Source organism: Lemur catta, chromosome 4 (assembly GCF_020740605.2).
Source record: "Lemur catta isolate mLemCat1 chromosome 4, mLemCat1.pri, whole genome shotgun sequence".
Lineage (NCBI taxonomy): Eukaryota > Metazoa > Chordata > Mammalia > Primates > Lemuridae > Lemur > Lemur catta.
Genome location: NC_059131.1, coordinates 49,227,674 through 49,251,643, shown reverse-complemented (window position 1 = coordinate 49,251,643; position 23,970 = coordinate 49,227,674). Strand labels below are relative to the sequence as shown.

The window sequence follows — 23,970 nt, the reverse complement described above, 5'->3', positions numbered from 1 at the left end:
TGCTGAACTAACCTGAATTTTAGAAATTTCAGGGAAAGGCAATACTATTTTTCTTTGCTTTAAAACTAAACCCCTCCCCTGCCCCCCACCCCCCACGCATCTGTATCCCAATTTTGATACAGATGTGTTCTTAGTTTTGAGTGTGAAGAAAACTGGTTGATATTTTTTATCTACCAAATCTTGGCCTAAGCTGAAATTACTTGAAACGAAACTTGATTTAACAATTCCTTTTTTCCAGGTATGTAGAGTCTAGAATATAGATTCTAAATTATATGAATGGGAGGTATCTGTTTTTCTCTAAGATGATTGCTTGGGAAAAAGTAGATAAACTGAGGTAGAGAGCTGGTTTGAAAAAAGGAATAGATATTCCTATCTAGTGGTCAGTCCTAACAGCTAAATTTCAACTTTCAAATGTTAACTAAGGCAACAACCTAGATTTTCTAAGTTTTCCAATTTCAAGTACAGTAATCCATTGACAACAAGGAAAAGAACTATAGTTAGCAAAATTGCAGTTGTCACAGTCAAGGTCTCATTGGAAATAGAAGGTTGGATAGAAAGTTAAAACAGTCTTCACACATTAATTGCCACATGAGTTGTATTTAACTCAGTGCTAGTTTTGAGCCTGCAGCCTTGTGAAGCAAAAACTGGGCAAAAGCCTGCAGTTGGTTCATGAAAATCTTACATGTTGATGTTCTTATTGTTACAATTAATATTGGCAATTTCTTAAAAAGTGGATTAAATGAATAGAAGTCAGTAAATTTTGCTTTTCATTAAATTTTTCATTAAATTAGAAAGGGTTGGTTTGTTTTTGAAGTTTTTATTCTGTTTTCATAACAAAACATTGTGGCCCCAAGAAAAAAAATTTTTTCTACTGTGGCAGTCAGTGTGTTAAATGAATATATTTTTAACACAATGGAGTTCCCAGAAGACATCCACTTCCAATTCAGTCCATTCTCATCAATGTTAAAAACCTCACTCAACATTGTTTGGAAAACATTACTGTGATTTTAAAGCGTAGTGGCCCAACAAGTTTCATACTGAGTCATGCCTCTTTGAAATGTTTTCAAATAAATTCTTAATGGCTTGGAATTTGATGTGTTGTGCTTTTATTGTCTTTTGTTTTGTTATTCTTGTTTAATATTAGCAAAAATGTTATGTAACAATCTGGGCTTTTGCAAATTAATGCTTTAAGGAAATGTTTTTTCTGCACTTGATAGTCTGTACATCATTGTAAAAGTATAAAGAGATTTTCTCTATTGTCAGGATATAAAAGGGAATCAATAATTGTTATACTTTTTGTTTGCACTGAACTGAATCCTTCAAGTTGGTTTTATATTTTGGTGTACAAATATTAAAAATCATAATTGATAAGTAATTTCTTTAGTTTTGTTTCACTCTACGCTACTCCACTCCCCATCCCTATCTATAAGTAAACTCATACTTGATCTAATTTGTCCTTGTTCTCAATACCTAAAAATAGAAAGACCATATCCAACATCTACAGAGATTCCTTCTGGTCAGTTTTGGCCTGGCTGGTTTTACATAGTTTAATAAGCATCCTCTAGCCTGATATACAGTATTTTATTTATTTAACATATTTGTGTTCAGAAATGTCTGTGCAACCCATCTTACTTGAGGAAAGAGCCACATTACTGATCTGTTCTTGATCCATTCACCCTGAGAAAAAGGAGGGATACAAACCCATCCCTGTCTGAGGATCCCAAGGGTCTCCTGCCTTCCTTAGGGAAAGAGCCTTCCTCCTGGGAGAAATTGAGTAATATATACTAATGCTAAGGGACCCCATACAAGCCTTCTTATTCATCAATGTAGATTTTCATACATAAAAAATACCAAGATATGTGGAGAATCAATAACTAGAAAGAGAGCCATGCTGTGTGCATCTTTTGTGGCTTTCAATTTATGGCTTAAATCATCCATCTCATCTTAATGTATGTCTTTAGATTAACTTCTCATATATCAGTTTAATCTCTTCTGAAAGGTAACTTTGTTTGAAATGACTTCCCAAGAATCCCAAAAGGAGTTTTATGCTACACAGCCTATATTGGATCAGACTGTTTCAGTATTCTACTCAAATTTCACAACAAACCAAGTTACCATAATGCAGTCATAAATTGACTAAAAATTTAAATTTGATATAATACATTATGTTTGTCCTAGACGTTGTCACCAGACTTTTTCTGGACCTGGCTGGTTGGTTAGTTTATTTATACATGCAGTGTAGAATAATAGAACACATGCTTAAATTCAGAGCTCCGCTTTTACCGCTTAGTTTCTAAATTACCTTGAACAAATCATTTAGTCTAATTTCCTCATCTGTCATAGGACAGTTGTAAAGATTGAAGTTGACATATGTAAAGTTCTTAGTGCTTGCTATATACATGTTTGTTTTCTTCCCATTTCTGAAACCTCAGTTTAAAGGCTTTTAGTTAACTCTAGGGTGAAGTTCAGTCTCTTTACCCTGATTCTTAAAGGCCCACTATATCAGGTGCTTCTTTACCTTTCCAGCTGCATCTCATTCAGCTATTAAACATTGATTCGGCACTTGCCCGGTATACAGTGAGTGTACAAAGACCTGGTCCTTGATTTCCACAAACTTACTCTTTTGGTCTCCTAACCAAACTTTTTATTCCAGGGAACCCACTGACTTATCCTTTCCTGAGCAAACAATATGATTTTGTCTCCTTTCCTTTTTTATCTTGATATAGTTGTTTCTTCCACCTGAAATGTCTTTTCTCCACTTATCAAAATCTAGTCTGTCTTCCAAGATCCAATTCAAATACCTCTTCTTCTATGTAGCTTTCCCTGGATCCTCTTCCCCCTACGTGAGAACACATTTCTTTGAAGTCTTACAGTACTTGCATTGGACTATTGTTTTACACCTTTTTTTCTCAGAAACATAAACATATGTTGGTATAGGAAATCATACCTTTTGCATTAGTTTGAATACTCCCATAATTTCTGACATTATAGTGAATGCTCAATAATTGTGGGATTAGTAATTGTATTGTTGGTGATTCTAGATGCACAAAATTAAAAGGAGGAAGACCACAGCCCTTGGTTTGAAACTCCGGCATCTAAGTTAATTAAACTGCAAGGGAAGCCCGCAATTCTTCTTCATAGAAGAAGCCTTTAATTAGCATTTTAGGGAAAGAATAGGTTGATACTTGGGAGGCCGAGGTGGGTGGATCATTTGAGCTCAGGAGTTCGAGACCAGCCTGAGCAAGAGCGAGACTCCGTCTCTACTAAAAAAATAGAAAGAAATTATCTGGACAACTAAAAATATATAGAAAAAATTAGCCAGGCATGGTGGCACAGGCCTGTAGTCCCAGCTACTCAGGAGGCTGAGGCAGAAGGATTGCTCAAGCCCAGGAGTTTGAGGTTGCTGTGAGCTAGGCTGACGCCATGGCACTCTAGCCCGGCGAGTAAGACTCTGTCTCGAAAAAAAGAATAGGTTGAGTATCCCTTACCCAACATGTTTGGGACCAGAAGCGTTTCATATTTCAGATTTTTTTGGATTTTGAAATATTTGCGTATATATGATGAGATTTCTTGGGGATGGGACCCAACTCTAAACACAAAATTCATTTATATTTCATATACACCTTATGCCTGAAGATAGTTTTATACAATATTTTTAATAAGTTTATGCATGAAACAAAGTTTATGTGAAGTACTTATGTGTAAAATTTTCCACTTGTGGTGTCATGTAAACATTCAAAAAGTTTGCTTTTGGAGCATTTCAGGTTTTTGGATTAGGGTTGCTCAACCTGTACTAATCTAGAAGGCTCTTTATACTCCTGTGGTAGAGGGATATCATCATGTGGTAACCTAGAAATACATGTTATTGGAGGATTTTGATTTTTAGCTATTTAGCCAAGTAGGACTATTAGCTAGGTAGATAGACAGACTAGGTGATTAGTTAAGAGATTAGATATTTGTATTAAATACCAAATCTGTTGGGTTTGGTAATATCTTTGTTGTCATAGGAATCAGTGAAATTATATTGGCCATGGGTTTATATTGAGCTGTTTGAATATTCACCTTAATTTGATACTGTTAGTATGTTTTAATATAAAAATCTATTTGATCTTTGTGCCATGTCAGGTACCTAAATTCCTTGGAATGTTTGAATGATAGGAATGTCTTTTGTTACTCCTAACCAAGTCCCTTTCCTATCATAACTGAGTATGCTAATGAAGTAACTCAGGGTAAGGCCCCCAGATAGCCTCAGGATGGGGCTAGTCACCAGAAGGACCAAGAAATTAGAAGGTTGAAACTTTAGGCTTCACCCACTGACCTCTGGGAAAGGGGTAGAGGCCTGGAGATTGGGTTTTTGGATTGGGAACACATCAAGGTACTGGGAGGGTGGCACAGCCTGTAGAGGGCATGGAAGCTCCACTGCAGCCCCCAACCCTACCCCCAAATACCTTGCCCTAGGCATCACTTCCATTTGGCTGTTCTTGAGTTGTATTCTTTGTAAAATACTGGTAGACATAAATGAAGTGTTTTCTTGTGTTCTTCTGTGAGCTATACTAATAAATTATGGAACCTGAGGAGGGAATTGTGGGAACCCTCAATTTCCAGCTAGTTGATCAGAAGTACAGGTGGCTTGAGACTTTTGAATGGCTTCTGAACTGGGAGGAGTCTTGTGGGACTGAGCCCTTTAATTCCTGGGATCTGAAACTAACTCCAGGTAGATAGTATCAGAATTTAATTGAATTATTGGATAACCAGTTGGTGTCAGAGAATTGGAAAACTGATTGATGTCAGAGAGAACACTCCTCAGCTGCATTAACTGAAGATGATATAAGATGCTGGCAAAAACAAAAACACCATGTCTACTACTAACAGAATATGAAGTTTAAAATTCCAAGCCTGATTGTGAATTTCGTGATTTGGGGTACAAAAAGCAGTTGGTTTGGGAAGGTCTTTTGCTCTATTTGTGAAACCTTACTGTCTTTTAGAATGTTCACATGATTAGTTCCCCTCAGTTTCTTTGGCTCAAGAAATAGGAGTTACAGTATCTAGAATTTTTTTAAGTTTTTGTAAGTTCTAAAGTTGTATAACATCAGTACTGTATTTGAATTCCAGATGTGTGCCAGCATCCAGTGATCCTTGAGTCTATAGCAGGGTGTTTTTTCTTTTTAATATGCCTGTACTTTATTTATTTACTTGCTCCTTTATTCTAACAGCTTTATTGAGATATAATTTACATACCATACAGTTTACCCACTTAAAGTGTACACTGTGTACACTTCAATGTTTTTTAGTTTAGTCTCAGTTGTACAGCCATCATCACAATCGGTTTTAGAACACTCTCATTACCCCAAAAAGAAACCCCATACCCTGTAGCCATCATTCCCCAATCCTTTAGTATATTCCCCCTCCCCAGGCAACCACTAGTCTACTTTCTGCTTCTAGATTTGCCTGTTTGGGTCATTTCATATAAATGGAATCATACAATATGTCCTTTACGACTGACTTCTTTCACTTAGCAAAATGTTTTTAAGGTTTATCAGTATCAGTACTAGCATGTATCGGTATCAGTACTTTATTCCTTTTTATTGCAAAATAATATTCCATTGTACGGATATACCACATTTTTTATCCATTCATCATTTGATGGACATTTGGGTTGTTTCCACTTTTTGGCAGTTATGAATAATACTGCAGTGAACATTCTTGCATAGTCTTTGTGTGGACATAGGTGTTCATTTTCTTTAGTATATACATAGGAATTGAATTTCTGGGTCATATGATAACTTAATGTTTAATCTTGAGGAACTGTCAGACTGTTTTCCAAAGTGACTGCACCATTTTACTTTCCCAATAGCAGTGATTAAGGTATCCAACATTTCCACATCCATACCAATATTTATCATTATCTGATTTTTTGGTTATAGCCATCCTAGTGGGTGTGAAGCGGTAGTTCATTGTGCATTTAAATCGTATTTCCCTGATGGCTAATGAGCATCTTTTCATGTATTTATTGGCTATTTGTATATATTCTTTAGTGAAATAAATATTTGGATCCTTTACTAATTTTTAATTGGGTTACTTATATTTTGTTGAGCTGTGAGAGTTCTTTATATATTCCAAATACAAGTCCCTTATCATATATATGATTTGCAAATACTTTTTCACATTCTGTGGATTATCTATGGCATTACTTTTGATACTTGGATTTTGTTTTGTTTTGTTTTTGTTTTGTTTAAGGAGACTTCTGGGTGATCAAAGCCCACAAAATGGAAGTGTGAACAGCCATGTTAGGGAGGCAGGCTCTATCTGTGAGCAGAAACAAACAACTCTCCATGATAGGCCCATCATCAAACTTTTATTTGTCTTATTTTCAGCTATTGCTTTATTGTATAAAGTTATAACAACATACAGGAAAGAGTGGAGCTGAAGTTGAACACTTGGCCATCTCATGTAGTGTAATACCCATACAAGTACAGGATATGACTTACTTGTTGGCTGACTGCTCTGTTTTTTAGTGTTTGTGGTATTGCCTCCAAAACTAATGAAACAAACTTTAATACAGGAGTCAAAAGATCTGTTAGCTGGCTCCACTACTTAGCCCTATGACCTTTGTCAAATAACTTATCCTCTCTGGATATAGATTTTTCTCATCTATGAAATGAGAAAATTGATAGGAAAATTGAACTGATTGAACAGTAAATATATTCTTTAAGGTTCTTTCCAGTTTTAAAATGTGGTTATATAATACAGTAACACAAGTGATTTTATTTTTCTTCTTTTTCCTGCTCTTTAACAAGGAAGAGTTACACCTTGTTGAAAAATCTTAGGCCTGATGTACAGTTTCTCAAAAGGATTGGAGTTAGATGGATTTGACAAGTAAAAACCTGGGGACATGTAGATATTCAGTGAAGACTTACTATAGAATAGCAAATGCCATCTGTGTGAATTTACACTGTGGGATAGAGGAACATGACCTAAGAGTCACCGGTGAGGTGGAACTAAAGGAAGAAATAATTTATGCACCTGCTGAGGGTGTGGCTAGAGATAAAGGGACTATGAGGAATGAGTCCTTGATTGCTTCCTTGGAAGTATTCAGAGATCATTAAAGAAGCAGCAAGCTCTCGGAGGTCAGTTGTGTCTAAAGGTGAAACCAAAACCTAAACTACAACCAATAAGAAGAAAAATAGGACCATAAGAAAAGAAACATCTGAAAAGGCCTAGGTAAGTATACTACATTTTGTTTAGTTTGTTTTTGTTTTTGTTTTTTTCCCCCCCGGAGTGATTTTTTAAAGCTTCGGAGTACTGAAAGTTTGTCGTTGGTCCTTGAGCTCAACTGAGATAATTTGCCAGAGGTTCAGATATCATAGAGGAAGATTAAGGAAGTTTGACATCTGTAAGCCAAGCAGGATATGGAAGAGTAAGGGAAAGGTCATTGAGATTCAGATCTATTTGCCAAAGTTTGGTAACTTTGATTCCCACCAAAAGCTACTTAAAGTTCTGGTTAGGTTTTGTTTTTGTATTTGACTAGCATCCATAATGTTACTAATCAACCATCATAAATAAAGCACATGTGAGAAGCTAAATAGGTTCTCTTTTTAAAAAATAAAGTAACTAGTCAGAATTCAGACTGGAGAAAAAAAAGCTTAGAAATTTAATTCGAGCACTTTTCTTCCTTTTGGATATGGGTCTTTGTCCCATTATAAAAATAGCTCATCATAACCACTTAAATATGGAGATTTTGTCTTTAAGGTCTTCTTAGAGCTCTTTAAGAAAACCTATATTTCCTCAGGAGATTATTTGATGTGAACACACAACTTGAAATAAATAGGAAATTTTTATACTCTTAAGGTAATAATGATGATATATGAACTGTTGATGTCTCAGTTTCCCTTGGGTTGAGCAAGAAATACACTTCCAAAGTTAAGAGAGTTGATATGTTGGTCCAAATGACGGCAGGTCCTTAGGTTTTGTTATGGAATCAGGCTTAAGGCATGGGGAGTCAACTACAACTACATTCTATTTGGTATGAGTATTGAACCTGTCATGTCCGGCTTCTTGAGCAATTTCATCAGTCTAGAATCACGTGACAAGGCAGAATCACCAAATAGCAAAGTCTTAAAATATTCCCAGATCATCTTTGCGGGTATGTTTCCTGGACTGAACATGTGTCTGCATTGGACATGAGCAGGATACCTGAGCAGATTTCACTGCAATCTAAATGGGCCTGCTGCCAGTACAATGAGCAAAAGAAATGTTATGCAGATTTACTGAAGAACAGCTTCAGGGAATGTGACACAGTTATGGAATGACGGGAAGCAACAGATGTAAACTTGCAGCTATAAGATAGAGGCTGGTTTGTTTTATGCCAAGGCATTAAGTGACAAGGTATCATCGTGGTGATGTTCTCTTAAAAACGATAGCCCTACTGTGAACCAGAGCTGTCGTCCTGTGGACATGTTAGGAGAAGGTAAAGTTAGGGCCACCAAAAGTATTTTTATATATAACTTTTTTTTAAAAAAAGACACATGTACTTATAGGTAGGACTTTAAATGATCCCAATTAAGATCATTTATGGACTCTCCAGTCATATACTATTAGCAGTGTACTATTCAGTATGGTGTAATTGAATTAAGTCTCAAGTTGTCTAGATAGTCATTTACATAGGTGGCTGTGAACTATGGATAACAATACCAATTTTAGAGCTCTGATATAGTGGCGATTATTTTTTATAAGAGGGTTGAACATTCAAGGGCTACTGAAGAACTTTTAATAAGAGAATATTGGGCACCTGTATTCAAGTTGAACTTCAGTTTAATAGGTGGAGAGTAGATGATTTGCACGTGCAGCTTATTGAACAAGTATGAGCAGCATTTACTCTTGTGTCTTAATTTTAGCATTCTTTTAAACAATCTTAAATGTAATTAAGCACAAAGCAAGTTTGCCTGTGGCTGTGTAGAGGAATAGACTAGCTCCATGCACAACCATTCACCGTAAGAAAACACATTTCTTTTCCTGAGAAAGTGTATGGGGAAATTTGGAGTAGCAGGCAGTACCCTCCTGGAATGGAATTTATAAGTGGGATAATATGAGAACAGCAAAAGTCATTAAGTAGATGCCTTCAGTAACTATTTGATGATGTTTTTCCAATCCCAGCTTATCTGTGGCTACTGCTGCTGTTTCTCCATGTTCATGAGCATCAAATGAATCTAATTTATTTTAAAGTGTAAAGTATAAAACTGGAAATAAACAGATGTGACCAATTGAAAATGTGATTGAACCTGTTTTCATGCCTGGGGTAATATAGTATTTTTTAACCAGACCAATAAAATAAGGTTCATTTAATTGTGTTAAAAGGGCACCCTTTCTTTACATATGAATGTTATTGATCTGTTTTTTTAAGTGTTGCTTAACTGATTATTATACTAAATCTGTTAAAATAGGCTATTTTACTGTCATTAAAACGTAGGTCAGTATCTTAGTTATACTTCTGACATTTTATAGAGCATTTATATAGTTAATTCAGGCAGCTTTTTAAGAAATGGAATACTTTTCTATTTCTATTCTATTCAAGTATGTTATTCCATAACTTAATATTAAGCTTGTGTTAAAAATTGCTGTGCTTCCTCTTAACTTCCGTTTCTTCCCTTTTGGGCCACAGACTTCCTTAGGGAGGAGATGAGGGAGAAGTGAATTTTCACAGTAAGCCAATAGAATCTAGAATTATGTAGTGTTTACCTATTGTGCGTAACATAGGCCCACCCACATACATTATGAAGTGCTTAAGTGAAAGAACAGTGGGCAGACAGCTAGCTATTCAGCGTGTGATTCCAAGTGTAACTGGCAGATGCTTTAGTACTATCTGGATTTTATTCTCTGATGAGAAGGTTGTCTGTGTAGCTTGTGGTGATAGCAGTGGAATAGAGAGGTAGGTTTTCTGTGGCTTCATTTTAAGTGTCACATTGTCATGCTTTAGGTTAAAGTAAGCTTGTAAAAGCAATGATTTGAAGCATAATTCATCAGATTGTTTATATTTAATTTTTCACATTTTTTCATAAAGCTTTAGGGATTATGTTCTATGAATTAAATTTCCTTCCATTTTAGGGAAACGGGGTGAATAAATCTCAAGCTCCAAGGTTTCTGTGTTCTTAGGGAGGATTTATACTGTTAATCTCATGTTTTATCAGTCTTAAAGAAAGCCTAGGAAATATAACTACAGATATTTATTGCCTGTTAATTATTGGTCAACAGAAAACTGAAAGCTGTTCATTTTTAATACTTTTTCAATCCAAGCTACACAACTTAGGTTTTTAAAAATATGTTTTAGAATTTAATGTTATCCATTGGTTTCTTTTCAATTACAGATTTGAGAATTATGTTGTTCTCCAAAGGAAACTGTTTGGTAGCCAGAATGATAGTGCTGTCATTTAACTTTAGTTAGCTGTTGACAGCTTATTCAGAATCTTAGTTTTTCATCCATAAATCTTCTCCCAAGAATCTCTCAAGAAAGAGATCTGAGCCTTTGAAATAACTATAATTTAGTACTTAAATATTACCATAAGGTGGGGAAAATTTATAAAGAATTTTTTAAAATATTGACAGTCATGCTTTACAGGGATTTTAAGTAATGTTTTTACCTATTTGTTTTTTCTTCCTCAGATACGGTTGGAAGAGATTTAAGAATTTTAGATCTGATGATTCATTAGACTCTTTCTGCTAAAAAGTGAACAGTTATAAGTTTCCCAGCAGTGTTCTTTTCTGAAGCATTTTATTTTCACCAAAAATATAATTGAAATTTTTTTCTTTCTATAGAAAATTCATGAAAAGCTTATTCTGATTTATAGAATACTAACATGCTGCCCAGTAATGTATAATTGTTTTGGATCCAATTTTCTGATCTATTTGTGAGGAAGTATTTATTTTCTTGTGCATTTATAAAATGGATATTAAGTCAGTGACAAGAGAAAAGTTGCAAATCAGGGGGAAAATTGATTATAATTGATTATAATTGTCAAATTGGCATATTAGTAATGTGATAATGTTATAATAATTAGAGTGAAGAAAGAGGAAATTTGTAGAAATATCCCAGCTATATGTATTTATATATTTATAATTTTCCTTATGAAAAGGGTTAAACAGGAATACCATACTGAGTGATTTAAAATATTCACTCTGCTTAAAAAAAAATGGGCTTAGCCTCCCACACACAATGTCTCTAAATTACTGCTGTAAAAATTTATGGGGAAAACATTATGATTTGGTCAAAGAAAGATCAGCTGCTACTTTTAAGAACTTTTCATGAACCAAAGGGAAAATTTAACTCTCATAAGATGAAACTTTTGTTTATTAGTGAGAGTAGTAATAATTGTCATCTTTTAATAATGATTTCTCTCTATTGGTAGCTGACTTTTCTGTTAGAAACAATATTGGAAATTTATTTATAATTTGAATTTTCAGCTACATTTTCCCCCATTCCTTTTGAATGGAACATATAGTGGAATTTTGAAATGGAAAGACTTAAAGTTAACTTCTCTAAAAGAGCAGGGAATATATGTTTCTTACTCATTTGATTTAGATAGACTGTTTTCCTCCTACTGAGAATCAAACATTTAGACAGCATTCAACCTTGTATTTAATTGCAATGGTTTTTGAGGTCTTTGATTATATTTCAGGGTCTGTTATGTATTAAGAGCAGTAGAAAACTAGAGCTTTCTACATGGTATCAAACTTACCTGCAAAGACCAGATTATAGACATTTGTTTGTCATGAGAAATAAAGATGAATTCTGAGAAAATAATTAGATCTTAAGGGGCATCATCACCATAAATCAATGAAGTGTTTATTAAGACCTACTTTGTATGGCTAACTAAAATATTTAAGACATAGTTAGTATTTAACAAATGCTTGCTGGGTTTTTTTTTAACATTGCATTAGATCCTTAGAAATTGGTGATTTAACTCTCACAATTTGAGTAATGTTAAGATACTCAAAAGTCTATGGCTTGTAGTCATTCATAATTTTACTGAGGCACAAGTTTTGAGTTGTGTACTATGAGATTGGTTTATAAAAGAAATAATGTATTTAGTGAGTGAACCAAGCAGATGGCCCAACATCCAAATCTCAGTGCAGCTTTGTTGTTCCTATTCAGTCCTCACAACAAATCCTATGAGATATAGGAAATGCTGTCATCATTTTATAGGATGAGAAAATCATGTGCTACAGAGCTGGTTTGCAAATTTGAGAATTCATGGAGGACCCTCATGACTATCAAAGGACCGAGTTCTCAGAGTTGGCCTTGAGTACAGTCATGGCTTGGTCCTTCACAAGTGTCTCTTCTCGTTTAAAGAACACACTATCATAATGAAATAATTAGTGATAATTCAAGAAAATACCCGACCTTCTGGCTTTTCAAGATTTATATTTTTAAAGCATTTTTTAATGAAATGTATCAAATTTTCCTAGGGCTGCTTCTTGTTCTTTGCTCTTCTTCCTCCCAGCCCCAATTCTGTTCCCTTTCATAAACTTTTAAGAGTAGGAAAGAATCATGTGAATAGGTGGCAGAACTGAAATAAGTTCAAATACTGTTAAAGATTTTGATGTACATAATTAATTCAGAAGCTATGATATAATTGCATTGACAAAGTGTTTTTTAATAAAACCACCAAGAACTTTCAATAATAATTCAATTGCCCTCGTCTGTCATAACTTTTTTTCTTTTTCCCCTACATCAACAACAGCAAATGTCATAACTTTTTTTTAGGAAGAAACCAGGAAGCATGGTTCTGCCAAATCCTGGTCAGTGTGGGATGGATCACTTTGGTTCAGGTATCACTCAGTCCAATGAGTGGCCACACTTGTGCAGTAACAACTTTCCCTGACCAGGGGGTCGATGGACAGGGCAGTTTCACATCAGAGAAAGGACATGAGACTTGGCAGGCACTGTGACTTGACAGGCCCAATATAACATGAAACTCTGACTCCTTTAAGTTGTGAGAAGGCTGAAAGGAGGCAAACTGTAAATCTTGAATTTATTTGTTTTTAATGCCTTGTATTAAATTTAAAGGGCTTATTTTGTTTTTATATTTATCTTTTTTTTAACTTTTTACTTTGAAGTAATGTTAGCCTTACAGAAAAATTGGAAAACTAAGGCAGTAAGATTATATACACCTTTTACTCAGCTTTCTCTAATGTTAATGTATATAACCAGAGTATATTTATCACACTCAGGAAATTACCATTGGTACAGTACTATTAATTCAACTGTAGGCCATACTCAAATTTCACCAGTTTTTCCACTAATGTCCTTTTTCCATTCCAGGATCCAATTCATGATCCCCATGTTGCATGTAGTTGTTGCATCTTCATAATCTCCAGTCTCTGATAGTTTCTTAGTCTTTCCTTGTCTTTCATGACCTTGGCACTTTTAATGGATACTGATAGCTACTTTGTGGAATGTCTATCAGTTTGGCTTTGTCTAGTGTTTTCTTGTGATTAGTTGGAAGTCACATGTTTTTTGGCAGGGTACCACAGAAGTGAGATGTCTTCAGTGCATTATCAGGGATACATGATATCAAAATGTCTTATTATAAACAATGTTAACCTTAATCAGTTGGTTAAGATAATGTATTCCAGGTTTCTTGCACTGTGAAGTTACTATTTTCCCCTGAACAATTAATAAATATCTTGGAGGAGATATTAATACTTTGACTATGTTGCCTTTTTTTTACAAATTCATGTAACTTGGTCAGAGTTTTAATAAAAGTAAGAACTAAAGAAAACCCAGATTATTCTATTTCTAGAAGTAATTTAACGGTCCAAAATAATCATTAAACAATACTTTTGGGGGAAGAGCTCATAACCTACATAAAATTAATATCATGTATTCCTGGAAACAAACAATGACCATTTTTTATCTCATAGGTTGGTATTGGTGTAAAGTGGTTGGGGAAAATCCATTTTATTCATTTTTTTCCAAGTTTAAATTTTATACAAAGCCCTTTTAAACTCAGCATTAAACAACTGATAGAATTACTGAGAAAGTCAAAATAGTTAATCATTGTTAATAGAATAGCCCATTAGGACAATAGCATCAGTTATGTAAGCTCTCACTTTGTAGTGTCTTAAAGTAGGAAAGGAGTTGGGGTTTTTGTTTGTTATTTAATTTAGTTTCCCAATGTAGTTTTTTTTTCCACCCCCCACCCCACCCCACCACACACACACACATAGAGGCATATCTTGGAGACATTGCAGGTTCAGTTCTAGACTATTGCAATAAAGGAAATATTGCAGTAAAGCAAGTCACACAAATTTTTTGATTTCCCACTGCATATATATAAGTTATATTTAAACTGTACTGTAGTCCATTAAGTGTGTAATAGTATTATGTCTAAAAATGTACATACCTTAATTTAAAAATACTGGTAAAAAAATGCTAACGATCATCTGAGCCTTCAGCAAGTTGTAATCTTTCTGTTGGTATAGGATCTCGCCTTGATGTTGATGGCTGCTGACTGATCAGGGTGCTGGTTCCTGAAAGTTGGGGTGGCTGTGGCAATTTCTTAAAAGAAGACAACAGTAAAGTTTGCTGCATCAGTTTCTTCTTTTCGCCTTGGTATAGGATCTCGCCTTGATGTTGATGGCTGCTGACTGATCAGGGTGCTGGTTCCTGAAAGTTGGGGTGGCTGTGGCAATTTCTTAAAAGAAGACAACAGTAAAGTTTGCTGTATCAGTTTCTTCTTTTCATGATTTTTCTGTAGTGTGCATGTGATGCTGTTTGATAGCATTTAATCACAGAACTTATTTCAAAATTGGAGTCTTCTCAAACCCTGCCACTGCTTTATCAACTAAGTTGATGTAATGTTCTAAATCTTTTGTTGTCATTTCAACAATGTTCACAGCATCTTCATCAGGAGCAGATTGCACCTCTATAAACCACTTTCTTTGCTCATCCAAAAGAAGCAACTCCTCATTCGTTCAAGTTTGATTATATGATTGTAGCAATTCAGTGACATCTTCAGGCTCCACCTCTGGTTTTCTTGCTATTTTCGCTACACCTGCAGTTACTTCCTTTACTGGAGTCTTGAACTCCTCAAAGTCATCCTTGAGAGTTAGAATCAACTTCTTCCAAACTTCTGTTAAGGCTGATATTCTGACTTCCTCCTATGAATCACTAATGTTCTTAATAGCATCTAGAATGGTGAATACTTTTCAAAAGGTTTTCAATTTTCTTTGCCCAGATTCATCAGAGGAATCACTATCTATGGCAGCTATAGCCTTACAAAATGTATTAATATTTCTTAAATAATGAGACTTGAAAGTGAAAATTACTACTTGACCCATAGAATGGATGTGTGTTAGCAGGCATGAAAACAACATTAATCCCCTTGTACATTTCCATCAGAGCTCTTAAGGGCCCTGAGATCTTGAATTTAAAGTCATCAGCTGCATTCGCCCCTAAGAAGAGTGTCAGCGTGTCCTTGGAAGGTTTGAAGCCAGGCATTGACTTCTCCTCTCTATGAAAGTCTTACATGGCATCTTCTTCCAATAGAAAGCAATTTCATCTGCATTGAAAATCTGTTGTTTAGCATAGCCTTCTCCATTAATGATCAATCTTAGCTAGATCTTCTGGATCACTTGCTACAGCTTCTATATCAGGGCTTGCTATTTCACCTTGCACTTTTATGTTATGGAGACAGCTTCTTTCCTTAAACTTCATGAGCCAACCTCTGCTAGCTTCAAACTTTTCTTTGGCAGCTTTCTTACTTCTCTCACCCATAGAATTAAAGAAAGGGCCTTGCTCTGGGTTAGGTTTTGACTTAAGGAAATGTCATGGCTGGTTTGATATTCTATCCAGACCACTAACATTTTCTCCATGTCAGTAATAATACTGTTTTGCTTTCTTATCATGTGTGTTCATTGAAGTAGCACTTAATTTTCTTCAAGAATTTTTCCTTAAAATTCACAGCTGGGCTAACTGTGGCACAAGAGGCCTAGCTTTTGGCCTGTCTTGGCTTGTGACATGCCTTCCTCACTAAGCTTAATCATTTCTAGCTAAAGGGAGAGACTTGCAACTCTTCCTTTCCCTTGAACACTTAGAGGCCAATGTAGGGTTATTAATTGGCTTAATTTCGATAGTATTATATCTCAGGGAATAGCAAAGCCTGAAGAGAAGTAGAGAGATGAGGAAAATATCCAGTTGGTGGAGCAGTCAGAACACATACAATACTTATCCATTAAGTTCACTGTCTTATGTGAGCATGGTTTGTGGTGCCTCAAAACAATTACAATAGTAACATAGATCACTGATCACAGATCACTATAACAAATAAAATAATAATGAAACAGTTTGAAATATTGTGAGAATTACTAAAATGTGACACAGAAATACTAAGTGAACACATGCTGTTGGAAAAATGGCACTGATAAAGTTGTCGATGCAGGGTTGCCACAAACCTTCAATTTGTAAAAAACACAGTATCTGCAAAGCACAATAAAGCAAAGCGCAATAAAATGGAATATGGCTGTACTTTAAAACTGAATCATTTCAGCAGTTTCAGAGTGTTAGAGTTTGAGTTTTAATCTTATCTATATTGAGTTTTCTTATCTATAAAATGAGGGTTATAATAGTTCCTATCTCATAAGGTTGTTCTGGGATTAAATCAGTTAATACATGTAAAGTGCTGACTGAGAATAGTGCTTGGCACTGAGACAGACCTGGTGTGTTAGCCATTATCAAAAGGGACTACCAGTGTTGGTTGCTGACTTTAGAAAATGATAGAATTTCCCATGAATATACCTTTGTCCTGTTTTTGTTCCAAATAACTGTCGAATCCCACTGAATTTACTGCTGTATGCAGAATTTTATTTGGGATTTCAATGGTTAAACCCAAGGGAATTTCTAGTCTTGCTTTCTGAGAAGCATATTATCACTTTAGGAACTTTGGTAATCTAAAATTGTTAAATACAGGCCAAGAATGGGCAGGGATAATAAATGAGTTCTTAGTGGTATCTTTTAAAATACATTTTCTAGGTGTGGAGAATTAAGTGATTATTTTGGGGTAGGGTGGCAAGACTGTATTTAAACAACTCCCACTTCCCCAATCAGGAATTCTGCCCTGTAGTTTTTTCTGCTAGCTGTCACATTCAGGGAGCACATGAACCCTTCTGTCCTCAGATGTCTAGACTCATCTTTTTTTTTTAAGACAAGGTCTCACTGTTGCCTGGGCTAGAGTACAGTGGCATCATCATCGCTCACTGCAACCTCAAACTCCTGGGTTCCAGCAATCCTCCTGCCTCGGCCTCCCACAGTGCTAGAATTGTAGGTGTGAGCCATTATGCCCATCCTGGACTCACTTCTAACGTATTAATATATGTTTTTCTTCCTGATGGTACCAGGAATTTGCCTTTGTGCAATACCCTGCTTTTTCCCGTTGGGTTCCTTTTTCTTCCCCTCCTCATTTTTTAAACAAGCATGCGAAGTCCACTTCATTTACTGACGTTTTTATTGTTGATCACTACCAGGAAACATGATTGACAAACATAATGAGCATTGAGGAAGTGACAAAGGTTGAAATAATCTCAAAAAGCACTAGTCATGGTCACGTAGTTGTTACTAATCTATTGCTGACGTGTAACTCGTTTAAGGCTTTATTTTACAATGGTCCCATAATAGGATCTTTTATTCTATTTAGGAATTAGCCCCATTCAGCCTCTTCTGGGTTGTGGATTAGTCGTCTCAGAAAACCTTCTCCTCTGATAGCCTCAGTTTCCCAATTTATAAAATGGGGATAAATATTGTATTTGATATAGTTGTGATAGAAATTAAATGGGTGAATATATGTTGAGTTAATATGTGGATCTGTTCTAGCTCTGCCAGGACTTTTTGGCCTTGAACCAGGCACTTGGCCTTTCTGACCTACTTAGTTCCCTTATCTGGAAAATGGACTTAAGACTTTCCTACCAATTCACAGGGCTGTTGTGAGGGTCAAATAAAGTAATCTTATGGGAAAGCATTTTGCTAATTAACATTTTATGCAAGTGCAAGATAAACCTTAACCCAAGATTGATTCAAATTGACACCTCTTTTGACTTAAAAGGAGTCCACCATGTTTTCCAAAGCCTGCTTTTAATTTTTCTAGGTATAGATTCCTTAGGTTCAGAAGCTGCTTATGTGGCCTCCTAAGATTAACCTTTCTCGGCCAGGCGCGGTGGCTCACGCCCGTAATCCTAGCCATCTGGGAGGCCGAGACGGGTGGATCGCTCGAGGTCAGAAGTTCCAGACCAGCCTGAGCGAGACACCCCCCCCTCCCCCCCCCCCGTCTCTACTAAAAATAGAAATAGAAATTATCTGGACAACTAAAAATATATATAGAAAAAATTAGCCAGGCATGGTGGCGCATGCCTGTAGTCCCAGCTACTTGGGAGGCTGAGGCAGTAGGATCACTTAAGCCCAGGAGTTTGAGGTTGCTGTGAGCTAGGCTGACGCCATGGCACTCACTCTAGCCCAGGCAACAAAGTAAGACTCTGTCTCAAAAAAAAAAAAAAAAAAAAATTAACCTTTCTTTAAACATCAAGCTACCTAGCATTAGCCTAATAGCCACTTCTGTGACCACCCCAGCACTAGTCCCTTTCCTTTAACCATTTGAGAGAGGTAGCCACAATATTAAAATATTTTAAATGCACAGAAACATTAATAATTAATTGCCACCAGGCAAGATAATTTTCTCCCATTCTCACTCTTGGCCACTTTTATCAATACTAGTAGAATACTGAAACTACAGCTACCTTCAAAACTATTGCCTTTACTAACACAAGGCTTAGTATAAATAAACTTTTAAGGTATCAGTATCACTATGATGTTAGTAAGCAGACTTTTGTTAAGTACCTTACTATGTGCCAAGCAGTATACCAAAAACAGAGGAAATTTCCCTCCTAAAAACAAATTCTGTTATCCCCAATTCAAGATTAAAACAGTGGTTCTCACAGGGTTGGGGGTGGAGGTTAGGGGACCAAGGTGAGATGTTTTTGATTATCACAACTAGGGTATGCTGGTGGCATCTAGGGAGTATAAAGGCCAGGGATGCTGCTGAACCCCCTAGAATGCACAGGCCAGCACCCCACAATGTCAAAATGTTAGTAGCGCCCAAGTTGAGAAACCCCAGTTTAGAGGAACAAGTACTGTCCTTGGCAAAGACATTAATTGCTTTCCCATCAGGATGAAAATAAGTTATCACTATGTTAGACCATCAGCATGTCATTTGGCTACTCTTAAGAGGAGAGGCCGAGTGTGCAGGTGTTGCCCTTTACCTTGGGAAGGGGAACATGGACTTCACTTCTTTCACTGCTGCGTTGAGAAGCTAAAAGATCCTAACAGAAAGTTAGTAAACTCCAACTACTACTGCTGACAACCATTGTGTTTCTCTTTTTATGTAAAAATGCTGCTTGTTACTCCCGCTGATTATGAAAGAAGGGAGAAGGCGATTAAAATTTCACTCTTATCAGAAAACTGTCCTCAGAAAACTGCTATCAATTTATCTTCATTCAATCATCAGCTGAATTGGTTTGATAAAATGGTTCCACCACAAATACACCAAAGCAGTTCTTTCTGTTTCAGTGATCCTTTTGAAATCAACCACAGGGGAACTCAGTGTAGATGGAAATCTGTTTCATCAGAGATAATATATGCAATGCATATTATGTTTTTCATCATAAAGAAGCATTATAACATTTTTATATTTTAAAACATTTTCCTTTTTTCCCCCTCAGCACCCCTTTATGCCTACCCATTTGCCCACCAATATAGAAGTGCTCAAAAGATTGTGTAAACAATTTGCATAGGATGCGTTTTGTCCCTTAGTATTTTGCTTTTTATTTTTCAGGGCAGGAATTTTGTACTTGTGTTTAGTAGGTAGTAAGCAAGAGGCTGTGCGCGATGTAAACAATAAAACTTGTTATGCTGAGGGACAAAGATTGATTTCCCAGTTTTTCTTCTTTAGGTGAAACTGACAGTTACATGTTATAGAAAGTCTTCCTCTGAGAAGACTTGATGTGAAAATAATTGTATTTCACTGGACTAAAGAACAAATGATTAGAATGTTTATCAGTCAAATTAATACTACTGTTTCTAAAAAATACAGATTTTATAACTTTTCATGTTTTCCCAACCCATACAAAAAATAACACTATTCCAGAATATATTTATTTTTAAAATTTTTTTAACTTGGGAAGCTTAGTTCTTGCCAATGAGATCAGCATGCTTAATTTTCAAGGATGAAGCAAGTTTCAAAGTGATAGATACTATAGAAAACAGCCTTATTAGCTTAGAAAGATTTTCTGTGACATTTTTTTCAGTCTTGGATAAAATTAATGATGCTATTTCATACTCTTGGTGCTAGATCACATTGGGATAGGGCTAAATACAGGGGTCAGACCAGCTAACTTAATTGAAGACCAACAAGTGGAGCAATAAGTGAGACATTAGGATATTCTTTGTTTACATATCCATTTCCAGTTCTCAAGTGCATAACTTCAGGAATTCATTACGAAGCATTCTCTGTCTTATTCAGTTTTAAAACATAGACTATATAAAGAGAGTAAATGCAAAAGCACTTTCTAGCTACTGGGCTTTTGTTAAAGATTCTAAACTATTGTGAAGATCATGAATCTTTCTTCAGAGCACACAGACTCCAACAACTTCTTTACAGCAATCACCTATCACCATGCATTAGAATTGCAATGAAGAGTTCCATGAAAAATAGCTGTCATTATTTGCAGCTTAATAAAAATAATAAAACATTATTTGCAGTTTAATAATGCCAGTTATATATTGATGATTATATACCATTTTAAATTTAAGAAAACTATTTATTTTGAGTCATTTAAGTATATAAATAACTGGTACTACTGAAGTATTTTACTTTAGGTTTTAGATTATTAGATACAGAAATAGAAGCCAAGTTTGAGTGTGTCCAGTGATTGAAACTTTGATGTCACTGGTAAAATATCCCAAGATCAGGCCTTCTAAGGGACCTATGCAGAGTAAAAATATGTCTGCTTGGAAATATATTGTTTTTCTTGGCTAATTTGGCCAAGGGTTCTAGAAAGTATATGGAGAGTATATGCCAACCCTACTCTTATTCTTTAATTCCTTGTCTAAGCTAGAAATTGTTCCTTCTGCTATAGAGGCAATCGAATTAAACCTATAATGCTCTATGGACGTTACTTGTAAATTCTTATGTCAGGACCAGATGGTGTCTTATATTTTTTCCAACTCCAAAATTCTCTTCATTCTACTTTAGTCTCTTCATTTTTAGAGATGAGGAAACAGATTGCTTTGTTCAGAAAGCTAGAACTAGAACACAGCCTAATACTTGCTAGCCATGTGATATATTAATGTCAGCCAAATATGGGCAGTCACATAACACTTTTAGATTTTTGCCATATCCATGTACTTACTAATACTATTTAATACTATTTAAATTGACTTCTTTAAATAAATAACCTTATTGTTTAAAGGAAATGTTTTGCTACTATAAATGGAAAGCCCTCATATCCTTTAAATAGAAAGTAATTCTAAACAGGAATCCAAATCAAAGCAAAGCAATGTTATTAAAATTTAATTGAATTTAAAATTAATTTAATTTTAATCAGTTAATGTTATTAAAAATTGAATTGTTGCTGTTCTTGGTCAGAAATGTGTCAAAGCAGTGTTTTCATGTTTGATGGTAGTACTTTCTCCAAAAAGAAAAAGCACAACTAAAGCCTCTAGTTAAGCTTCTGTATAACTTTTTTAAATGGAGTGCTTCTTAGGGGGTGTATGAGAGGGTATGAATATGAATATATGTTCATATACTAAAGTGTGATTTCATATATATCAGAAGGTCTTAGGCCGGGCGCGGTGGCTCACGCCTGTAATCCTAGCTCTGGGAGGCCGAGGCGGGTGGATCGCTCGAGGTCAGGAGTTCGAGACCAGCCTGAGCAAGAGTGAGACCCCGTCTCTACTAAAAATAGAAAGAAATTATCTGGCCAACTAAAAATATATATACAAAAAAATTAGCCGGGCATGGTGGCTCATGCCTGTAGTCCCAGCTACTCAGGAGGCTGAGGCAGTAGGATCGCTTAAGCCCAGGAGTCTGAGGTTGCTGTGAGCTAGGCTGATGCCACGGCACTCACTCTAGCCCGGGCAACAAAGTGAGACTCTGTCTCAAAAAAAAAAAAAAAAACAAAAAAACAGAAGGTCTTGTTATATGGAACCCATATTGTTTTTGATTAATTTTTCTTGCAACTCTTAAATTTTTACATTGAAGGTTTTAGTTAGCTTAGCATGTGTCTTTTCCCAAATAGAGAATTTGATCAGTGTATTTTTACTTAGTAAACATGTCATCACAGTTTTAATGTCTCACAATTACAATGTACATTGGTATAAAATACCAATGTATTGGTTTTTGTAATCTTTTAAGTTTATCTGAGGAGGTGAGAAGTTATTTTTAGTGTATTTGAATGGAAGCAATGTTTTTCTTGAAATATTTCTGAAGCATTTTTTATTTCTTTAATTATTTTTGAATTTACTGACAATAGACGTTAGCCTATTTGTCTGAATTGCCGGTCTGAATGTATATGTCACTTCTAAGAGATTAAAGAGGGTCAGAATGGCAAGCCTTCTCCTTCAATTTATTCTTATTCATTTGACTACAAATATTCTATGTTGCCTTCTCTCCAAAAATTACACTATATAGGTTATATTTCACCATACTGTAGAAAAAGATAATTAGACATTTTTTATTCATGAGTTTCCTATGAAACCTGTTGGTGGAGGTATAAAACCAGGAGACTTTTATGGGTTAGCTGGTAAGAGTTTTGCTGTGAAGCCTTTGTAACAGGTCAGGGAAAAGAAATAGATATAGGAAATTACTGATGAAATAGACATGATGGTATGGGAAATTATTTGTTGTAGTGATTTTTCTGGCTTATCAGAAGTGTTAGTCTTATTTTTTATACTTGTGTAAAATTTATAATTTTTAATTAAAGTTTTTTTTGGGGGGTGTGGGGCAACAGGGTCTTGCTCTGTTGGTTGCCCAGGCTAGTGTGATGTCACCATAGCTCACTGAAATTCCTGGGCTTAAACAATCCTCCTGCTTCAGCCTCCCAAGTAGCTGGGACTACAGGCAAGCACCACCATGCCTGGCTAATTTTTCTGTTTTTCTGTAGAGACAGGGTCTTGGTCTTGCTCAGGCTGGTCTTGAACTCCTGGCCTCAAGTGATCCTCCTGCCTCAGCCTCCGAAAGTGCTAGGATTACAGGCATGAAGCCACCATGCCCAGAAAAATTAAAGTTTTATTTTGAGGTAATTGTATATTCACGTGTAATTTTAAGAAATAATGCATAGATTGCACATACTCTTTATCTAGTTCTAATATTGTCATTTGCTGCTTCTTTATATCTTCTATTTTTTGCTAAGACTTTCTATTTTTTTCACTTGTCCCAAGTGTATTTTGTAATTGGTTATTGAAGCATTTTTATCATGGCTGCTTTTAAAACTTTGTCAGGTAATTCTAACATCTCTATCATCTCAGTTGTGGCATCTGTTGACTGTCTTTTTACATTTTTAAAAATTCTTTCTAGTTCTTGTTATGATGAGTGATTTTCTATTAAAACCTAGACATTTTCTTATTATATTCAGAGACTCTGGATATTATCTAAACCTTCTGTTTCCACTTGCTTTTTCTGATGTGTCTTTGGCAGGGTAATGGGGGTTGCCACCTCATTACTGTCAAGTGGATGTAGAAGTCCATATTCCCTACTCAGCTTCCATTGACAACTGAAGGAAGACAATTCTTCTTGTTACTGCTGGATGGGAGTGAAAGTCCAGGTTCCCCACGTAATCTCCACTGATACCACTGGGGTAGATGTGGGGGCATGCCTGGGCATCGGGATGCAAGTCCTGGCTCCCTACTTGGCCTATCCTGACACTACCCTA

General features: G+C 35.7%; 1 protein-coding gene across 3 annotated transcripts in view; it reads left to right on the top strand.

Moving 5' to 3' along the window:
• PELI1 (pellino E3 ubiquitin protein ligase 1) overlaps positions 1–23,970 on the top strand; it is a 55,116-nt gene that overhangs the window by 17,009 nt on the left and 14,137 nt on the right. The gene's annotated exons all lie outside the window — the stretch shown is intronic.